The sequence below is a fragment of the Drosophila subobscura genome, chromosome J (assembly GCF_008121235.1).
Source record: "Drosophila subobscura isolate 14011-0131.10 chromosome J, UCBerk_Dsub_1.0, whole genome shotgun sequence".
Lineage (NCBI taxonomy): Eukaryota > Metazoa > Arthropoda > Insecta > Diptera > Drosophilidae > Drosophila > Drosophila subobscura.
Window position 1 is genome coordinate 14,772,931 of NC_048532.1, and position 11,346 is coordinate 14,784,276.

An 11,346-nucleotide genomic window follows, 5' to 3' on the forward strand; every position below is an offset into this window, starting at 1 on the left:
AGTGAACTTGAACCTTTGCAGATCATATTCTAAGCGATCTTTATTGCCATGTGATCTACTTTTTGGTTGGATAAACTTTTGAGGGGATAACTGAGAGATCTATCTATAATTAGGGGGCCAGTTGGGTTATTATGCCAAAGTTTTCCTCTCTGATCTTTAAATTTGCAATCTTTTAGCAAACTTTAGACCTCAAATTCGTCATCTCATATAACGTGATATCCAGTTGTATTTCTCTTATGATTTTTAGGCTCAACATTTAGGTCGCTGCTGCGGCTGTCGATTATGTAAACTCCTCTCTGCGTCCATCCATCCGTCCACAACTTGATATGTGAGTTGTGGCTCTGGTTTTGACCGACTCTCGGACTCTGAAAGGTGGGATGGGTGGCACCCTAGATACTCGTGTGTATCTGCAGTTGTTGCTCTGATTGCTGGCCATAAAGGGGAGCCAGAGCTACAGATACATAGCGACACAGAGACACAAAGTAGTGGAGCAATTAAAAAGGCATCAAACGCACTGCGGAACAAACAAGTTTGCACAGAGACAGAGACTCATCAGAGACTGTGCACAAGCGGTAGAGACACCACAGACATTACAGAGCATTGAAATTGAGATACTTGTTGGAATTTCCACACACTGTAGAGGAGAATCGCAGGAGGCAGGAGCCAGGAGCTGGGAGTGTGTTCCTGGCATCTGGAAAATGTTCGTTAATTGTGGAAAATGCACAACTTTGCCATTGTCACAGGCCAGGCCAAGCAGAGCCAGACTGACTGTGCCTGGACTTTTACTTTGGCCACACAAAAATGTTTCCTGTGTGCCTCCTCATCAGTGGAACAGCGACAGCGAATAGCAAACATCGAAATAGAGAGCGAGAGGAGACATGCAACATGCAACATGGAATCGCTTTTTGTTTCTCTCTAATGATTAATTGACTTTTGCACTCAAAACACGTTCGATCTTTGTTTGATCTTTGCTTCCTTTGCTGCCATGGTGCCACGGTGCATGCCACCTCAACTCTTTTTCCACTCTTTTGTGCTTCGATTGGAAAATTGCTCTTTTAATTTCCATCGACATTTCTCGGACCCCGCGATCGTGTTGTTTGCTATATAAATATTTATTCATTTCTGCCAAATGTCCATCTGTTTTGCTTGCGCTGCACAGCCACAGAGATGATTGCGTGAGTCAGTAAAAAAAGAGAAGAATTTACAGCGAAAGGAGTGGAGAACTCTGAACTCTGGATCATAATTTTAACCCAAAAAGAAACGTTCTCCGATGGCCTTTCATCCATTCATTCTCTCATTCTCCTTCCCCCTTGGACCTACTCGTGTCTCGTGTCTGCTTGTTTCTTCTCCCCATCGTGTCACGCCATCATCTCTCCACTCTCCACTCATTGTTTTATATGACGTTTAACCGGGGTGGAAACAAAAAGAGTCTCTCCGCATGTGTGTGTGGCTCGATTCGCTTTGGGTTTTTGGTTTGTGTTTCTTTTGGGGCAGCAGCTTGTTGTTCGTGTGATTAATTTATTGTTCAATACAATTGCGTATGAATTATTGAGATACCGTCAGAAAATGACATGCAACGGCCCGCCGACGACGTTGCCTCAGGTGTCTTACAAAATCCCACATCCTCCCCTCCCCTCTCCTAAAAAGATCTCATTGTCTGATCTGCAAACGCAATTCGTAGCTCTCTTTGTGTACGTGCCGCACCAACAAAAAAAAAGGTGCATATTCATACGAATATAATGTATCTGGCAGATACATTCATATCTCACTCTCAGCACTTTCACAATTCATTCAAGAGAGTGAAAAACCATTGGGCAGAAGTCGAAAGTGTAACTTGCAAATGGATAATCTTATGATTATTACCATGATTATGGGGGGGTTAAAGCTATGAATATGAATATAAATATGCAGCCTCCAACACCTCTGCGCGAACCTGAACCTGAACTGCAGATGCCTTAAGGCTGATTGCATTTTTTGGGGTGCAGTGAAATCTGTCGAGTTTTCTCATGGGTCACCACACACAATTTGGGTCACTTTACACTCCCCCCGAAAGTCTACAGGGAAAGCTCTCCAGTTTTATGGCCAACAGCTGGACAAACAATATTTCTATTTCCATTCTATAGAACTGCCCCCAGAGGGCACCCCCACATGTGTGTCCTTTCTGAATGTCAATGCTGTCGCCTAGACCCTGTTCTTTCCTGTCCCGTGCCGTCTGCAGCTCCCTCGCTGGAACTCTCCTTTTTATGGTCTTCTGACATGCAAGCGCACTACAGTTTTACCCTTAAAGAGAAGAGAGTATTAGGATTTTCAGCATAAGTTTGGCTTGCCAAAATATTAAAGTCTTCTGAAGGGTATCCAAACCCTCGTCTTGCCAAATGCCACAATTCTATCTCTTGTTTTTCCATCAACCATTTTTCTGTGCGCTGCTCCGAAATTCGCGGCCATCGCGTGTTTAAGCCAAGTTTACAGAAAGCCGCCGGCGGCAGCAGTGACGTTTGTTTTGTTTTGGACGTTTTTGTTGCTGTTACTGCTGTTTGTTACCCCCGAAAATTAGTTGAACAGAGACATGGAGGACAGGGGTAGAGTCGTTTAAAACGTTGAATTTTAATTAGCGGCACTTGTGTCTGGCATCAGCAGGGTGTGGGGCAGGGTAAATGAGTGCTCTGAGGCGTGGCTCATATCCATAAATAAAGCAAACATTTAACACATTATTTAACCAAAAAACACAAACATTAGTCGTCTGTAATAATTATGCAAAAAATAGTTGCGACTCTTGGAATATTTTCAGAATTTTGTTTCTACTATTTTGTTAGTAATTTTTTGATTGTGGCAGCCCACACGGCATGTCCCCCCAAAGCGAACGTTCAACGACCTGCCCGCCCGTTAGATGGCGTTTCAGGCACTTGATTTGTACCCCCCTCTCTCCGCTCTTTCGGTCTGCTGTCTGTCTCTCGTGTCTTTCACTCTGGCAATTTGCATTGTTAATCTTTCATTTTTTGCCATTTGTTTTAATGGTAATTAAATGGTCGTAAATCAGACAACGGCGAAGACGGGGAAAATGCCAACAAGAGTTTTCAGTGCATGCGAGGGCGTTATTTCGATTGAAAAGTATTTCAAATTGCACTTAATGACACTACAGATAGGAGGGGGAATGGGTTATGGCAGTCTGGTCATGAATTGGAAAAGCGTTGCGGTCCTAAAGTTAAACTTTCCTTTGGAAATGCATAACAAACGACTAGAAATTGGCCAAATTCCACTAAAAATTGGCAACAATGAAGGGAAAAACTATCAGTAAAGTGAAACCTAAAAGAGATTACGGTATGAATACATAATAAATTCCATTAAATATTTCAAAATATTCTTGTAAAAAATTGCATTAACTGGAATGCAAATTCTTATGTTTATGCCTTAAAAATTTAATTATATTTCTACAGAAACATCACAGATTTCTCAAGAAATTACCCAATTTGATGTACATTTTGAGCACATTTTAATTGCTTTCTCCTCCCAACATTCCTTTTGAAATTTGGCAACTAAAATTTAAAACTCTTTTTCTGCAGAAAAAAAAAGCTAAACTCTGAAAAAGCAACTCCTTTCAACCATTTTGCTGCATGTGGCACTGCCCAAGTCATTTGCATTTCGCACTTGCAGCCCCTGGGGGCTGGTACAATCTCCATTAAGAATGTAATTTGCAAAAGATCAACCGGCAGAGAGCTCTGTCTGTCCATCTGTCTGTCTGTTGCATGTGCAACCTGTGGCACCATCAACCAAAATGAGTGAATGAGTCGCCGCGAGGTTCCTTTCCTACGCGGAAAGCCACCTGACAAGTGGCTTTTTTATTAATTTGTCAAGACTCTTTTTTTGTGTGTGCGGCTGATGGGTGAAATTTGTGGCCAAAAGCGGACGACAGACGACCGGAAAATGCAGCAGGCATCCATGGCAGGTGAAAATTGAAGAATCACCAAAAGAAATTAAGGTTGGGGCAGCGGGGAAATCTAAGTCAAATGCGCGAACAGAATTTGTGGCACTAGCAGCGGGACTCTCTCTTTTCTCTCACCAAATCCGAAGTCCAATTGTGACATTTCAGTGTTTAATTTATTTTTTTATGCGCGGTCACACTGGCGCCAGGGATACATTCGCTTGCGGGTGTGTGGGTGTGGGTCCGCGAAATTATATTACATATAAATTTCCATTTCATTTCTTTCGAAAGACACGAAAATTTACATTTCACATTTGTTTCAGCGAAACGAGGCGGAGTTTTGCCGTTGCGGAGGCGGAGACGTACAAGGAGACAGTAGCCATCGCCCACTGCCTGCTGCTGCCGTTGCATGCCACACTCCATGCAGCTCTCTGCTTCTGTTTCAACGCCACAGCCAGCCAGCGACAAGTGAATGGAAGAGACGCAAACGGAGGCTGTGTGGCAGACACCCGCATTGATTTTTCCTCCTCCTGCCCCTCCCCCTCCCCCTGCTGTTGATTTTCCCTGGCTCTTATTTTCATTTCCATTTCATTGGACTCTCTCTGTGGCAGCTTTAATGAGTCTGATTTCTGTCTCGTTTGCGAAAATTGCTGTCTGAATCCCCTCAGCCGTCTCTCGCACTCCGTTCGGCAGCTCCGTCTCCGTTTGCCAAGGTGAAAAGTCCGCCAGTTGTTGTTTGTTTGAGGAGAGCTTTAGGTTAATGTTAATGTTAATGTTAATGACGTTTTTAAGCGACATGACGTGATGCTGCAACTGGCACTGCCGCTGCCACTGCAGCAGCTAACTCTGTGGCCTCCGTTGCAATAGCAATTTTAATTAATTTGGTTGATTGATGGCAGGCGGCAGCAGGACACAGCAGCCACAGCAGACCCTTTGGGACCGCAGACAAATGATAAACATGGCCAAAGATTGCCACCGATGATCAGAAAATGATCGCGAAAATGTTCAGCAATTAATCAAAATTTATCTATGAATTGATTTCCCTAGAGGGAAGCTCAGTCGTGGGCCGGCTTTGGCGATTGTTGTTTGCATTTACAAACAGGATATTCGCCCACCCTGGGACATTGTAAGTTTTCCCAAATAAAAACTTGAATGGTTTCCACACACATGTCATTCACAGGAGTTCTTTACCAGGAAAATCTCCCCCCATTTAATCAAAGTCGAAGCCATGGGCGGAGGGTGGTGCAATGTGCATGTCACTTCGTTCTTCTTTAGTGATTTCCCACCCTATTTGTTCATCCTATCAAGTGTCATAAAACCTGACAGCTGGGCTAAAGTTTTCCCTCCTTTGAGGATGGTGCGGGCAGAAGTTGCATTGTCTGAGGGTGTCGACTAATTTCTATTGATTTTAGCTCTGGGCAGAGTTCTTCCACTGCCTCGCTTGCTGCATAAACATTGAAATATTTTCTATCCATCTATTGTCATGGAAATGGGGAGTCGTACCCAGTTGTCTAGGAATCAACATGAACATGAACTTGACCCCCGACCTCCCAGCACTCACTCAGTCTGGGCTCTCTCCCACATTTCTCATGGCAGAAGAGAGGGCACGAGATATCTTTTCAAAACTAATTACACGCTTTAATATGGGAGGAGTAGGGTGGTCCCGAGGCGTGGCGTCGCCCCCCTCTCTCCATTACACCATTACTCAGCGATATTTTGGGAGTGTAAATGCAGTCATGGATACCCCCGCGCACCTTTTTCACCACAAAGAATGCAACGAATGCCAACTCATACGTCGGTGTTTGCTTAACGGTAACAATAATACGAGAGAGAGAGAAGGGGAGTGGGCCCTGCCCTGCTCTATTCTTTCAATTAGAACTTGATTTGTAATCGATGAAGCGGGAGGTGATGGAGTGGAGTTGCTGCTGGGTTGTGGGGGGGCGTGATTCGGGGCAGAACTTTAATTACTTTATTTGGGATAACCAAATATGAATTCCCACTTTGAATATTCAGCGGTTGAAAGCTTTTTTCCTTCTTCTTTGCTGCTCATTCTGGGTGTTTTCTTTTCTTTTACGTGTGTTCTGACTTTCTTTCTTCTTTCAGTGTTTCTCTTCTGGATTTGTAGAATTTTTTCTCGAATTCTTATAGTCATTTTTCCAGCATTCTGTTTGTAATTTTCTATAATTTTGCTGGTATTCATTTAATATTCTTCCACAGCTCTGATGCTACTCACACACTCAACAGTTACCTTCACCAGTGTCACAGTTACCTAATTCTGATTTATTTACTGCCCAAAATAACACACAATAGACTTCCACAGTCTCCCCTTCAAGTGCTAATGATGCAACCAACGAATCTTTGCCCGCGTGATCTTCACTTGATAAACTTATCATTCATTCATTCATTTGTCTCGCGTGTCTCGGTAATTAATTGTCGGTTCCAGCAACAGTCCATGGGGAAATCTTTCTTCTGCAAGATTTACAACGCGCCCTCCTCCCCCTTCTATAAGGGTTAAAACCCCACAAATATTGTGTTCCATTTCGCAGCGGCAGCAGTGCAGAGCAGCGAGCAGATTAAGCAAGTCCCGGGTGTTAACTGGGTCAATTGGAAAGTTGGTTTTTATTATCTGTCTTTTGGCCGTATTTTTTGTTTTTTATTTTTATCTCTGATGGGAAGTGCGTGCAGCGCACGTTGTGGCAAGTGGAGTGTTGAGGAGCGCAATGGAGTGATGGGGAGTGTTGAGGAGTGAAGTGAACTCTTGTGGGCAGACAGGTACTGCGGCATGAAGTGTACGCTGGAGAAGAAGGAGTGTGTGGCAGTCGGGTTGATGAATGGATTTGGTTTACTTTTGGGAACAGGTTGCTGCTGCTGCTGCCGCTGCCAGTAGTAGAGGAGGAAGGAAAGCCGATTCCAATTTGGTATCCCATCAAAATGAAATATATACGCTGCTCGCACTTGAGACCCTACAAAATTCCTGAGAAATCTTCAGTAAATTTCTGGCAAAAACTTTTCAGCTAAAAATCTTTCTGAAGTTTCACACTAGCAGCAGGAAATCTTTGGCTGTAATTTAATCCCACATCGGATGTTGAAATCGCATATTTTTGGTGTAACCAGACCCCTCACCAAAGTCATTGCATTTGAAAAATATTTGTTTGGCTCAAAGCCAAAAACATTAAAAACGCGCGTAAGGTACACACCAGATATCATGGCTCGGCTTTGGTAATGAAATATTCAAATGACAACAACAAAAAACGGAGAGTTGTTGGCCAAGCGATTGACCAAACGGACAGACAAACAGACAACTCAAGCATACGAGGAAAACTCAATTCAATTTCAAATGCTAATTGCGTGCCAAGAGCATTGGACGGACGGCATAAGCGGAACGACCCTGAAATTCCCTGAAGGCAAGGTGGGGCCGAGAGCCCATGTAGATCCATATTAAATATCGAAATATTGATTCGGATGGACAGATTGCATTGTAATTCAGTGGATGAAATGATTTTATGGGGTGATATTTGTTGAGGCAGGGAAATAGTGGAGAAATAAATAAAGCAGAAGATGGAGGGATCATTAGAGATCGTATAAATCATAGAGATCATTATGAGAGATGATTGAAAGCATCCTGAAAATCGAGAAAAATATTATTTGTTTCTACATTCAATGCCTTTTTGCTCTATAACTCCTCCTTTTTATCGCTGATTCGATCATTTAAACATTAATATCAATAGATTATAGTTCATTAAAGTTTTTCCAAGTGATATTTAACCCCCACAGAGCTATGCATGGAGCTTGCTCGAGGAACCAGTGAGAATGTCATACTTTAGCTCCATTCCACGCTCCACTGACAGTCATCCATTCAAGTTAAGGGGCAACATTAGAGTGCAACATTTAATAGCCTATGAAAAAGTGGCATGCAGACACGCAGTGCGGCGGGAGGCATAGGAGGAAGGGCACCACAACAGCAAAGCGTGGGCGTGCGTGTGAGTGCTCAATGAGTAGCAGACGACAAATAAAGCCCCAATGGAGAAGAGCCCCCAACATAAATACATAAAAATAAAAACTTTAACAAAGTTGCGACAGTTTCAAACGCTGGAAAAGTGCAGTGGATGCCATTCCATGGATGGGCATAGGACGGGGGGAAGTAGAGTGCCACAAGTGACCATTAAAAGCAATTGAGGCGCCACAACAGCATATGGAGAGCGATAGAGAGAGGGAGCGGGGAAGGGAGCCTCTTTTTAATGTCTCCATTAAGGCCGTCAACGTTGCGTGGGTTTTTCTCTACTCTTCAACGAAGTGGCACTTTTCCCCCAAAAAAAAACCCAACTACAGCTTAAGGTTAAAGACTTTCCCATTTTAGACAATAAAAAGCCTCTAAAAAAAAACTCCTTTGAAACATTTTTCTCTAGCCTTTCTATGTGGCCACAAAACAGTACGAAAAACTCCTCTGCTTTTCCTGTAAAAAGTCTCCTTTTATGTGCTTTTTCTTCATAAAAACCTTCTCTTAAGCATCCTCATTGACTTTTTTCGCGTACCAAACAATTTGCATCCTTAGATTTCTTCCCAAGCTTTTACACGAAAAGGAAAATAATTTATAGAAAATGTAATTTAATGCCAACATGTTGATGGCTTTTCTTGCTGGTTTTTTTTGGGCCATGGGAAGCAGGAAAAACTGCATTGCGTGTGGGTTTTTCCCTCTCCGCCTTTTTTGTTGCAATTTTTCCACATTGTTTGCCTTAATTGTTATTGTTTTTCTATACTCTATTGATGGAGAAGGGTATAACAGCTCCAAGCAGATGTTTGGACAGCAAAGATCGATGACACATCATCGGTTTTAACGAAGTTCAATAGAGATAAAATCAATGATTATTACTTTCAAAAGAATTACTTTCAAGGGTATCAGACACTTCGTTTCTTTAACCTTCACTTCCTTTGTTATTGTTGCTGTTGTAATGGAAATTGTTTAGCTTCTTCTTAAAGTTTAATTTGAGTTTTCTTTCGACGTTTTTACTCAGTGATTTTCTCAGTTTTCTGCAGCAGTAAACTGGTTTTGGGGGGCATTAATTGAGACATAACTGTTGTTGTTAATGCATTTAACATTTTGCTTGGGAATTATGTCAGTTGGTTAGTCAGGGGAGGAGACGTCTATGGGTAGAGCCAGAGGGAGTGGTCTCTGGAGGCAAAAGCAGAGCAAAAGTCTCTTTCTTAAGTCACATTTCAATAACACGCACAATGAGGCAGAGAGGCGGAGATTGCAACCAGAGTGAGGGGGAGACGTTGAAGCCATTGCAATGGGAATATGGAACAAAAATGTATTTATTATCTTTTCTGATTGTTTGCTAATTTTGAGAAATCTTTTGCCTGCGGCTTTTGCAACACTTTTGAAGCAAAGTGCGGAGTCCCCCTCTAATATGAATATATCCCAGGGAATATGTGTAACGTATATTTTATGCAGTTTTCCAATGTGCTGCCCCTGTTAGGAGTTTTCGAAACGACTCCCCTTCACATTGTATTCCATTTTGAATAAATTTCACTGAGCAATTACGCTTTTTTTCATCAGTAACTATTTAAAAGCAGAAAAGATCTATTGAGCGATTGTTCTGTTTAAATTGGAATATTTCTCTAAATGAAATTCATTTAATATTATTTTCTCATCTGGGAACCACTTCAAACCAGTTGTATCCCATCCATCAATTGTGTGAGTAATTTCCTACATTAATCTTTTCAGCAATTCTTATGAAAATGTACTCCCCGCTATCGTATAAAGCAGAAATGTTACTGTACTTCCTCTGGTGACTTTTAACTCGAGCAAACAACATGCGGGTTGGGCTTATCCCTCCCTCTCTTCCACTGCCACAGTTACTTCGTTAATTCTCTCTCTTTAACCCCCTGCTGGCCAACACCAATTACGCTTTCCGCCCTCATCAGCGGACCTATTGAGAGCGGTCGCTGTCAACATATCGCCATTTGTTTGTTCCATTTTTCAATTTGCTTTTCGGTGTTTCTGATCTGTCAGAGGGGCACCCGGAGAGAGGTTCTTTTAGAGTGGGTTTTGGGCGGGGTACAGGGTTAAAGTTCTGACATCATTCAGCAGCGATGGAGTATGTTCCCAGGGTTTCGATTTCAGTGAATTCTGATTTGAAAGGAGTGGCCACTGCCCCAATCCAATTCACAAATCCTACCAAAAAGACACTGAAAAATCATATTAAATTGTTTTAGCAAATTTATTGCAGTAAACCGTAAGACATGACAAGACATTTTCCATAGAGGGGGAGGGGAGGAGGAGACCACGCACCAAATGAAAACAAGCGCAGGAAACACACCTACAAGAGAGAAGGGAGAGAGGTGAACAGGGAGATGGAAGCAGGAGAGGAGAAGGAGCCGACTGCTGCGGGAGAGTTAACAGAAAATGTCAAATTGCCAGACAGACAAATAAAAAACAGTTACGAAAAAATTTGAATGAATGAGACGCTCAGCAGCAGCCAAGAGCAGGGGGGAGAGGGAGGCGGCGGAAGGCGAATAAATGAAGCAGCCAAAATGGCACGAGAGGGGTACGGGAGGGGCGCATAAAAGCCAAAGGGGGGCACGGAAGAGTGGCGGAAGGAAGGCAAATAAATGAATCAGCCAACAAGGGGGGGGAGGGAGGGAGGGAGGTTGGAATGGAAGGAAGGCAAATGATTGAATGAACAACGGACTGACTGCCTGAATGAATGAATGATTGAGTAAGTGTCTGTCTAGCCAACAGAGTCTCCTGCTGCTGCTGCCGCTGCCGCCGCTGCCTCCTCCCACTCCCACTCCCCTTTCCCCTACAGCCATCTATCATTCCTGCATGGAGGCCTCATGCAAATGCACTTCAAGAGCCGTTTTGGCGATGCAATTGGCAAACAAGGAAGCAAAACGAACGGCGGCTGTCAATTCCCCCAATGATCGCTAAGAAGAAAAGAGGAAGGAGACAAATAGACAGAAAGAAAGAGAGGGAAAGAGCATCCTAGTGCCGCCTAAGCGACGCCAGCAAAAGGCAAATGCGAGAGCAAGTCCAGAGATGGCCATCGAAACATTTTGATACCCTAGAATATTTATATTAAAAATTATAAATCAGATAAAAATCCCTAAAATTAAGGAAATTCTCTGTTATGCCACCATTTCTGCACCACAAATCTCACTTTAAAGTATTATTACCCCTTTTTATAGTGTATTCCCCACAATTGGCTAGAAAATTAATGAAAATGCAAATGGGAAACGACACTCCCCCACTCCACAATAGACAAAAACTGCAAATAAAACTAGGAAAATTTGTACAGATGGTGGCTCCACTTCATCTTGGAGTCCAGACACCGTCTGTGGCTTACTTTTCCTCTGTGGCTTAGTGGGTCAATAACCTATGCCACGAACCCAATTGTAATCCAACAAGATTCGACTTTGATAAACGA

General features: G+C 42.9%; 1 protein-coding gene across 1 annotated transcript in view; it reads right to left on the minus strand.

The window, feature by feature from the left end:
- The window catches only part of LOC117895011, a 124,418-nt gene that overhangs the window by 97,002 nt on the left and 16,070 nt on the right, over window positions 1-11,346 (minus strand).